This window comes from Meles meles, chromosome 15 (genome assembly GCF_922984935.1).
Source record: "Meles meles chromosome 15, mMelMel3.1 paternal haplotype, whole genome shotgun sequence".
Classification (NCBI taxonomy): domain Eukaryota; kingdom Metazoa; phylum Chordata; class Mammalia; order Carnivora; family Mustelidae; genus Meles; species Meles meles.
This window is the reverse complement of record NC_060080.1, coordinates 19684297-19695741: the sequence shown is the minus strand read 5'-3', so window position 1 is coordinate 19695741 and position 11445 is coordinate 19684297.

Sequence of the window (11445 nt, the reverse complement as noted above, 5' to 3'; positions counted from 1 at the left end):
TCTAGCATTACCGTACTAGGCTTTGACCCGCTGCAGCTACCGAAGAAATGATTGGAATCCCAGCCCTAGCTCCCTCCCTCTCTTCTGGGGCTGGAACCTTGCTTCCCAGAACCCCAGACGCCTGCCTTGGGCAGAAGTGACACGTCCCAGTCCTGGAGGGCGGATGGGACCTCCTCAGATGGAGGAAGATGCCCTGAGGGCCTGGTGCTTTGGGCTGGGCCCGCCCTGCCTTCCCTGTGAGCTTGCTCCAAGGCAGCTGGTTCGGCTTCGAGGCCCAGAAACCCACCTCAGCTACTTTCATCAGGGGGACTTGGAAGAAGCAATCAGGCATCCGGGCATCCAGCTACAAGGAGCAGAGCAGGTGTCCCAGCAAGGAAGGACACCAGGCAGCCACTGTCTCTGGTGTTTCTTCCCTGGGGCCTGTGCCCTCAGCCTGTTGTCTTCTTGCTTCTCTGTTCCTCTCCTGGCCTCTGGCCGCTCACTTATGCTTGCCTCTCAAGGTTCCTCTAACGGCCTGTGGCCCCACATTTCCAAACTCCCAATCCAGGCCCCAGTCCTGGCTGACTCAGTCTCTCCCTCCACACCAGGTTTCTGGAACAGGATCTGGCTGCCCAGCTTGGAACGGGGGGGGAATCCCCCCAGGCCAGTGAGCTCTGACCAGGGAATGGCCCTTGGGGGGTTGAACCCCTTCTTTCCCCAGCGAAAGGGTCGGCCAGCTCTCTAAGGCAGACTAGTGGTCACGAGGTACGGTTGGTCACCGGAGGAAAGGCCAGGAAGCTGTCCCAGGCCCTACCTCCTGTGTCGGGCCTGAATCACGAGGCTGCCTTCTGTTCTCGACAAATGATACCAACGAGCATTTGGTGACGTGTGAGCACTATGTAAAAGCCCAGTGCAGTGTTGTATTCGTTAGCTGTAGCTGCTGTAAGAAATACCCCCAAACCGAGTGACTTCAAACAGAGATTTCTCGCCCCAGAGTTCTGGAGGCTTGGAAGTCCCAGACCAAGGCACCGGCAGGGCCATGCTCCCTCTGACGCCTCGAGAAGGATCCTTCCTTCCTTCTTCCCCCTTCTGGTGTCCCCGGCGTTCCTTGGCTTGGGGCAGCGTAGCTCCAATGTCTGCTTCGTCCCCCGTGGCTTCTTCCTTCTCTGTCTGGTCTTCATATGGCCTTTTCTCTCTCTCTCTCTCTCTCTTTTGGTGTCCAAATTCCCCACTTCTCAGAACGACACCAGTCACACTGGATCAGGGGACACCCTGAGGACCTCATCTTGACTTGACGATGTCTGCAAAGACCTTATTTTCAAACCAGCTCACGCGCACAGGTACTGGGGGTGGGCACTTCCCGCGGTCTTCCTGTGGATGAAATTCCATCCACAACAAGTATCTATAAGTAAAATGTAATGCAAAAACCATTGTGAGGAAAGCCTCCATGCTAGCTGTGACAGAGACAGCAGACAAAGCTTAAACTATTTCCCACTTGGCTCTTCATAGGAAATGTCTGCTGTTCCCAGCCTTAGGGGCGTATTGTAGGGTTCACAGCAGGAGCAGACGAGGGGCGTCCTGGGTCCAGTGGCCAGTCAGGGAGGTTTCTAGGGGATTGTGATCCCGCAGCACTCACAAACAAGGCAGCTCATGTGCTAGAGTTAAAATACGGTGTCTTGGGGCGCCTGGGTGGCTCAGTGGGTTAAAGCCTCTGCCTTTGGCTCAGGTCATGATCTCAGGGTCCTGGGATTGAGCCCTGCGTTGGGCTCTCTGCTCAGCGGGGAACCTGCTTCCTCCTCTCTCTCTCTGCCTGCTTATGGTCTCTGTCTGTCGAATAAATAAATAAAATCTTAAAAAAAAAATACGGTGTTTTGGAGCGCCTTGGTGGCTCAATCAATTAAGCATCTGCCTTCAGCTCAGGTCATGATCCCAGGGTCCTGGGATCGAGCCCTGCATCGGGCTCCCTGCTCGGAGGGGAGCCTGATTCTCCCTGTTAGTCTGTCCGCAGCTCCCTCTGCTTGTGCTCTCTCTCTCTCTGTCAAATAAATAAAATCTTTAATAAATAAATAAATTAAAAAAAAATACAAAGTGTCTTTAGGGGAAACCTGGTCAGAAACAGGCCGTGGGGAGGGTGATGTGGGAAGCGGAGCCTTTTGTCTGCGGGGATCCCACTGGAGGGACGCTTCCTCCGGAGCAGCCTAAGGGGGCCCAGCGGGTACGGTCTTATTTGTGCTTTCGTTATCAGATCCTGTTTGCTTCTGGCTGCCCCCCTGGGAGCCGTCTTCCAGCCCAGACAGCCCAGTTCCAGAGTCCGGGCCTCGTGGGCTGGAATTGTTCGGGAAGCCTCATGTCACCTCTCCTGCTGGGCGGAGAGAGCTCCCTTTTTGGTGGCGGCCATGCCAGGAGCAGTAAGAAGGCCCCCGGAGACACCCTGGCACCCCAGGTCTGGCCAGGTGGGTGAGTTGACTGTGCTCAGGGCCTGGACGAGGGGGCCTGTGCTCGGCAAAAAAAACTGACATCACGGTAGCCTTTTAGATAGACAGCGCAGAGGACCAATCCCCGTCTGACTGCGGGAAACTGCAGCCCCGGGCATGTTCCTTGAGTCGCCCAAGGTCACACAGCTAGGTCAGGCCCGACGGGACAGGCACCTTGGCCTTGCATCACCCCCGCCGGGCCTCCCTCGGCTCTTCACCTGCCTTGCCCTGTCCAACCTCTCCTCCTCTGTTCACGGATAACGTGACACGACCGCTTCAGAGGGCCACATTTAAAGAAAATCTCTTTCGAATCCTGCCACCTTCACTCACTGCTCCATATACGCGTGTTCTTCCAAAAACCATTCCTGTGTGATCACGTTGTGTAGAACTAAACACACAGGCGCGTGTGCGTGCACACACACAAGCACGCACACGCACGACCGCAGGTAAAACTGCAGAACTCAGAACGAGCTCCCCGGATTCTGTCACTGCCAATATCCTGGTTTTGCAAGACGGAAATGGTCAAACCTGTATTTTATCCAGCGAACTTATTTGGAAAAATTAAATTAGTAAAATGGAAAAATAGAAGGATAGAACATGGTGACAAAAGAAAAGATAAAAAAATAAAGTAAAAGTTTAAGATGAATATAAAATATAAGATTTAGAGAAAGAAAAGACATTCGGTGCAATGTAAAAATTAGAAAATAAAAATACAGGGACGCCCGGGAGGCTCAGTTGGTTGAGCGACTGCCTTCGGCTCAGGTCATGATCCTGGAGTGCCAGAATCGAGTCCCACATCGGGCTCCCTGCTTGGCGGAGAGTCTGCTTCTCCCACTGACCTCTCTCCTTTCATGCTCTCTCTCTCTCTCTCAAAAAAATAAGTAAAATCTTTAAAAAGAGAAGAAAAGAAAGACACAAAAATGTAATATACATTTGTTTGTTTATTTAGCAGGCAGGGGAAGGCCTGTGCTGGCCCGAGCTCCTCCGCCATCCCGCGGTTTGTCTGGGGACCTCGGCCAGCTGCGGGGAAGGATTCTGGGGGACAGGAGCCTATTTCTCAGGGTGATCGCTGCCCAGGAGTCGTAATGGGACGAGCCAGGTGGAATCACAGGTGGGTGGCACCCAGAATACCCAGCTTACTTTGAAGTTTAGATAAACAAGAGATAATTATTTAGTATCTGTATATCCTATTTAGTATAAATGTCCCAAGTATTCTGTCCTGTATTTTTATTTAAATCTGGCAACCCTTTTTGCAGCCCCCTCCAGCCCTCAGCGCCCCCCACAGCAGCTCCTGGGGGCCCGTGTACACCTACATCCTCTTTTCTCCTCTTTATCTCTCAGGAGCTCATCCCTCTTCATGCCGCAAGGCCCGAGTCAGATGTTGCCTCCTCTGAGAAGCCACTCTAACTTTCCCGGTGCTTCTAGGACAAATCTGGGGCTCTCTGCTCAGTGGATGTGGGGCCTGCAGGTGCTTTGGGTTCTAGGGAGGCCCAACAGGCAGGGCGGCGGGGTAGGCCAGAGCAGGCTCACCTCCTGTATTCATGAGGGCGTGTGTGTGTGTGTGTGTGTGTGTGTGTGTGTGTGTCCGCGGGATCGGTGGGCGGAACGGGCTCAAACCCCTCCGCTGCTTTCTAGCAGTCTGATGTTTCTCCTCTCCCTTCCCAACTTTTTTTTTTCTTAGACACCCTGATAAGGTGGAAAATGGTCATTGATTTTAATTTATATTTTTAAAATTAGGAGTCAGGCTGAGCTTCTAATGTGTCTGTTATCCATACAAGTCTCTGTATTGGCTATGCCTTGTCTTGCTCGTTCTTTTTACTGGGTTTGATAGAAATACACTCGTGATTTCTTCTCCTGCCTTCATGGTTCGGTTTTTACATTTATAACTTTGATCTACCTGAAGTTTATTTGGATGTGGACGAAGGCATGGGTCCACATGTGATTGTTTCCTATTTTTAAAAAATATTTTATTTATTGGGGCTCCTGGGTGGCTCAGTGGGTTAAGCCTCTGCCTTCGGCTCGGCTCATGATCCCAGGATCCTGGGATCGAGCCCCACATCTGGCTCTCTGCTCAGCGGGGAGCCTGTTGCCCCCTCTCTCTCTGCCTGCTGCTCTGCCTACTTGTGATCTCTGTCAAATAAATAAGTAAAATATTTTTTTAAAGATTTTATTTATTTATTTAACACAGAGAGAGAGAGAGAGAGATCACAAGTAGGCAGAGCAGCAGGCAGAGAGAGAGGAGGAAGCAGGATCCCTGCTGAGCAGAGAGCCCGATGCGGGGCTCGATCCCAGGACCCTGGGACCATGACCCGAGCCGAAGGCAGAGGCTTAACCCACTGAGCCACCCAGGCGCCCCACATGTAATTGTTTTCTAAATGGCAGGCTGTTTCCCCGGTGCCATTTATTGAATAATCCATTCCCCTGCTGACCTAGGACCACCACTAGCACATTCTAAATTTCCACGTGGAACTTGAGATCTCTTTCTGGTCTCTCTATTGCGTTTTTTTGATCCTTCTGCCTATTTTTGGATGGGTGCCAAATTGGTTTATTGACTCCAGCTTTATATTTCTATTGCCTGATATTATTTTTATAATTTTTTAAGGAATGTCCTGGCTATGTTCCACTTGTGCATTTTCCAAATGAATTTTTGTGTTCTCTTACCCACGTAGCGGGTAAGCAGTAGAAACACATAACCGCAAAAATAACTGCATCATCGTCCCTTTTATGGAGGGAAAGTCCTGGAATTTGAGAAGGTGTTAAAACAGGGCCCCGAGGATCCGGAAGGTTATGTTCTAGGCGTGTGGCAGGTGTGCAGGGAGATTTGAGGACACATCCCATTTCCCACAATACTGTTTTTAGTCAAGACAAAAATGTGTCTTTCCATTCATTCAAGTCTCTTTTCTGTCCCTCAGGAAAGTTCCCAGCTTTTCTTTGGATATGTATTTCTTGATAAATGACCTTCTACATAGTTTGGTCTTTGTGTCACTCTTATTAATGCATTCCTTCCTTCCAATGTACTTTCTAACTGGTCATGTCAGTTCCAGGGGATCTTTCTAAAAGGCCAGTCTCGCTCAAAAGCCTTCCATGACTTCCTGTTGCCCCAGGATAGACCCCACACTTTCTCCCTGGCTTACAAAATCCCAGGGGGGGGGGTCTGGTGGTCCATCCCAATCCCCCTTCTTCTCTCTTGCCCTCTGGGGTTCGGCTGCTGCACCTGCCCTCTGCCTGCCTGGGCCCCGCCCCATTACCCCCACCCCTACCCCAAATAACCTTGAGTTCTGAGCTTAATGGAGACCCCCTCAGGGGAAGGGGACCCTTCAGATGAAGTCAGATTAAGCTGGGACACTTTTTTTTTTTTTTAAGATTTTATTTATTTGACAGAGAGAGATCACAAGTAGGCAAAGAGGCAGGCAGAGAGAGAGGAAGGGAAACAGCTCCTTGCTGAGCAGAGAGCCCGATGCGATGCTGGGGTTGATGCCAGGACTCTGGGATCACGACCTGAGCTGAAGGCAGAGGCGTAACCCACTGAGCCACCCAGGCGCCCCTGGGACACTCTTTTACGCTTTCGTGTATGACAGTGGGATCAGGATTTTCTTGGTGACGATGTGTGCCACACCACCTTCCCACAAAACTCTTCTCCAGGAGGCAGGCACCTGCCCCGCCTTTTCTGCTGCTGATTCCCCGGCCCTGGCATCATGCCAGCAGGCGCCAACTGTTGAGTGAAGGTGCGTATCTAGACAGCAGTTGTGTGTCCCCCACTTCAGGTCTGGAGCACCCAGACATTTAGGACTGAGGACCCCCGCGTGAAGGAAGACACTGAAAGCTTCTCATCTGCCTCCCATGGCTTTGAAGTAGAAGACAATGGCCAGGGACTGTCACTCCATGGGCTGTCATCCAGCCCTCAGCAGTGATCTGTATGAAGACGTGTGGCATTGCAGGGGATGACAGAGGCAAGGATCTCAGGATAAAAGCATACGGAGTGATTTCGGCCGGAATGGAAACGCTCTGTAAATACTTGGTCGAATGAATGAACTAGGTATAAAGCAGGCACGGTTGGAAGCCAGTAGCATCAAGGGCGTCAAGGTGATGTGATTACCTTTTATTCCCTTACCTTCTGTCTTCTCGGTTGTCTGCAATGGGCTCAGGCAACTTGTATGATGAAAAAAAAAATCCCCTAAAATCGCGGTCAAAGCTTTTCCGCGATGGCACTGCACTCAGTGGCCACCAGAGGGCAGGGCTGCCCTACTGTCGGGGACCGCAACCTGCAGACCAAGATTTTTCTAAAGACTTGAACGTGGAGGTTTAGTTTACTTGCCTGGGGGCCTTCCTGGTGACAGGAATCAATCCCATTTCCCCCGTAGCTAGATCTCAGTTCTCCAGATTGGAGACAAAAATCTTTTTTTTTTTTTCTTCTCGTGTGAAGAGCACAACCCGTCCCCTGGGCCCCCACACCTTCTCTGAACCGACCATTGATTGAGGGCTGAGCCCCTCTGAGGGTCTTCTCTGAGAATGGGACTCAGTCTCTACCTTCATGGAGCTTGTCCCAGGCTTCAGATTCACACAGGAAAACTCAGGGCTGGAGAGATTCTAAACCTTGCAAAAAAAAGTCAAGACCTTGCTTCAGGGGGCTCCTGGGTGGCTCAATTGTTAAGCCTCTGCCTTTGGCTCAGGTCATGATCCCAGAGTCCTGGGATGGAGCCCGGCAATAGGCTCCCTGCTCAGCGGGAAGACTGCTTCCCCCTCTCCCACTCCCCCTGCTTGTGTTCCTTCTCTCGCTGTGTCTCTTTCTGTCAAATAAATAAAATCTTAAAAAAAATTTTAAAAAAAGACCTTACTTTAGGAACCTGTGTTTTTGTGTGTGTGTCCATTCACACACACGCCCAGGGTCTTCTCCTCCTCAGGTACTGCTCCAGGTACAGGGGAAGCCGCAGACCCTATGCTCGGGAAACTCCCAAGTTCGGTGATAGGTGGTACCCAAGGGGAAGGTGGTGAAAAGTGCTCGGAAGGAAAACAAGCAAGATAAGGGGATTGACAGCGACAGGCTCGGGGAGCGGGGAAATCTCTGATGAGGTTCATTTTGAGCAGAGACCTTCATAGAAGGAGGGAACGGCTAGTGCCATCTGGGAGAAGGCAGAGCAAAGGGCCGGAGGCAGGAGTGTGTTCGGGTGGGAATGTGTTTGCTCAGTTGGGAGTGTGTGTGTGAGGTGCGGGTCCGGGAGGGGAGTGAGGTCCCACAGATCCCGGGACTCTCCTTTCGCTTGGGCTGCTGCGTTGTTGGGCTGAGAATAGTCTGTCAAGGCACAAGGTGGCAGCAGGGAGACCGGCCGTCCCGGCGAAACGATAGTGGTGGCTTTGTACCTGGGCCACTCTGTAAATCCTTGCTGAATGGAGCTGAGCTGTTTCCCATGGAACTTGCTTGACATCGTGACTTCCTGATCCCCTACAGAGAATAGAAAAATCACCATAGGAACAAAGCCTCCCAAGGAAAAACTACCGTGATTTTGGTGGTTGGGGTTAAAAGGAAGATCTATTTCTATTCTCCAACAGGAAGCTTGGAGCTCTAAAGGGGAAAGGATCCTGGTCAGAAATCCCTGGCCACATCTCAGATTTGACAGACGAGTTCTCTGAAGCCTCGTGTGGTCACGTGACTGATCCATGGTCATGCAGTGGCTTGGTGTCTCTCTTTCTGCTTTGTTCCTTTTCTCAGGCTCTCAGATGGGCCCGTCTCTGTTCCCAGGATACGAATCACTCCACCCCCAAGGTTCCTAAGGTCTGCCAGGCAGTGACTCTGGTACTTGCCGCTTGGCTAGGTCATGGCCAAAAGCCCAACCTTGCCTCCTTCTCCCAGGACCCCGAGCTGGCTCTGGTCCTCTGCCCACTTAGCAGGCAATCTGGTTCTCTCACTCCCCATCCACAGCAGGAACAGATTCTGTCCTTTACCGACGCTTTCACGCAATGTGGAGAAGAAGGAGAGTTTGCGGCAATCTCAGAATTACAAGTGCCCATGTCTTTGACCTACAAGTTCTGCCTTTAGGACGTATTCCAGAGAAACAGCTGGAGACTCATGTCTGGCGATCACTGCTCAGCACACCAAATCTTGAAATCGCCCATGTGAAATGCAGCCTGTGACTCCATGCTCTCCTGATCTTCCCCAGCTCTGGCCTCCCCTTCTGGGTCTTTCCTGTGGCCCCTCTTCTGCTACCCAAGCTCTAAATGGGACTCTTTCTCCAGGCAAGTCTCCCACCACTTCCCCCCCCCCCCCCCCCCCCCCCCCCCCCGCTGCATGCTATCTTGGTATGACTCTCAGTTCCTTTGGTTTTCGGTGTCATCTCTACGTGGACTCTCCCTCCGTTAGGTCTTCCTTCAGTCCTGAACTCTTGACTGCCCCAGTCCCGTTCAGCCAACTGCCATTTTTTTGTTTCGTTTTGTTTTTAAATATAATTCACACACCATAAAATTTACCATTTTAAAATGCATGTTTCTGAGGTTTTTATTTTTTTTAAAGATTTTATTGATTTATTTGAACAGAAAAAGAGAGATCATAAGTAGGCAGAGAGGCAGGCAGAGAGAGAGAGGGGAAGCAGACTTCCTGCTGAGCAGACAGCCCCACGTGGGGCTTGATCCCAAGATCTTGAGATCATGACCTGAGCTGAAGACAGAGGCTTTAACCCACTGAGCCACCCAGGTGCCCCTTCAGTGGTTTTTAGTATATTCACAAAGTCATGCAACTATAACCACGGTCTAATTCTGGAACACTCTTTTAAAAGATTTTTATTCATGTATTTATTTATTCATCAGAGAGAGAGAGCGAGCTTGCGAGCATGCAGCGAGGCAGGGGGAGGGGCAGTGGGAAAGGGAGACACAGAGACCCTGCTGAACAGGGGTACCCCCCCCGAAGCAGGACTTGATCCCAGGACCCCGAGATCATGACCTAAGCTGAAGGAAGATGCTAAACTAACTGAGCCAACCTGGTGTCCCAATTCCAGAATATTTTTATCACCCCCCAAAAAAACCAGTCATACTCATTCCCCTCTCTTCCCAACCCCTAGGCAGCACGTGTTTCCTTTCTGTCTCTGTGGGTTTGCCTATTCTGTCAATGGAATCAGTACAAAGCCTTCTGTGTCTGACTTCTTTCACTTAACACCGTGTTTCTGAGGTTTATCCGTGTTGTCGCCTGTCTCGGGACTTCATTCCTTTTTGTGTCCCAGCACAATGTCATGTTATGACACCATATTTTGTTTATCCGTTCGTCAGTGGATGGACATAAGGGTTCGTTCCATTTTGGGGCTATTATGAGTCAGGTTGCTATGGATATTTGTGTACGAGTTTTCATGTGAACATGTGTTCAGTTCCCCTGGATGTACACCCAGGAATGGAATTACGTTTCACTTTTTGAGGAACTGCCGAACTGTTGCCCAAAGAGGCTCCATCAGCATTCCCCCCAGTGGTGTAGGCGTTCCTGCCTCCAGCCTCTACAGGTTCCCCCTGGAGGGGCCTCATGGGGCTCCCACAGGCAATAAGTCCATATGTGAATCCTCTCTCTCCTCTGTCTTGATCCCTGGCCCATAGCTGACTGTTCAAGCCAGACACTTGGGGACCACTCTTCAAACTGGCTACATTCTTGACATCTTCAATCATTTCCTCAACAAGTCTTCTCAGGGCTGCCCCCCAAATAGATCCCCAACCTTTCCATCTGCCCATCTCCACTGCCAAAATCCTATCCACTCACTTGAATCGTCTTTGTGGCCTCCTGTTGGGATTCCCACCTCCAGGCTTGCTCCCACCAATCTACTCTCTAGCAGAGTTATTTAAAAGGAATTTTAAAAATTAAATCAAAATTATATATATAGACATATACATGTATATATATATATACACCTTTTTTTTTTTTTTTTAGAAAAATCAGCTGTTAACCAGAAGGTACTATGGCCTACAAGCCATCCCTGATCTGGACTGCCTGTTACCTCCCAGACCTTATCTCTTACCTTTCTCCCTTGGCTCACTCTAATCTAGCCTCACAGGTTTCCTTACTATTCCTTAATCCCACCAGGACCACTCCAACCACAGGGCCTTTGCACTTGCTCTACCCCCTGCTGGTGTGCTCTTCTCCCAGATGTCCATGTGACTCTCTCCTTTGCACTCATTCACACATCACTCGGTGACATCATCTCTTGCTCGGCTATCTGAAGTTGTAACCCCCCTCCCCCATCTCATCCTTCTCTTCTGCTTTTCCCCCCATAGCCCTTACCATTCTGTAACGTAGTACAGATTTTATTTCTTGTCTCCCCTTCTGGAGAGGGGAAGGGAAAAAACCATTTTTTGGCTACTTTGCTGAATTTTGGCTACTTTACTGGAGAGGGGAAGGAAAAAAAACATTTTTTGGCTACTTTGCTGAATTCTGTATCCCTTATGCCTACAACAGGGCCTTGCCCCAAAGTAGCTCAGCAAATGTGTGTTCAGTGAGTAAAGGAATGAAAGAAGCACAACCCGTTCCACCACTCCCCTCTTTCCCAACCCCCCAGTCCTCTGCCTCAGAAGTGACCACTTTTCACTCTTTGTTCTGGCTGTTCATCCTGGTTCCCTGCCTAACGGGCTACTGCTGCCGGTTCTGATTGACCCACTGAAACCATCTCCTGACCTCCTCTGACACTGCTCCCACCTCCTTTCCACTGTCCCCAAACTTACATTCTACATTGCGTTAAATCATCAGAGCTATGTAAATAGTGTTCTCTGCAAAGACAAATTTGCAATCTATTGCCTTCCTTACCTGGTTTTTTGCTCCTCCTAGTGCTCCCGGGTTGTGTCGTTTCCTGCAATGTTTATTACAGTTATCGCAAGCCTGATAATTCTCACATGCGGCAGCACATTAGAGATTCTTAGGACTTTTTCTTCCTCTGTGGTCTGTGTTACAATTTGCAATTATACGTCTCTTCGAATGTTTTCTCTCTTAAATGTCTGTCACTGGAGCATAAGCTTCTAGAAGCTTCCCTGT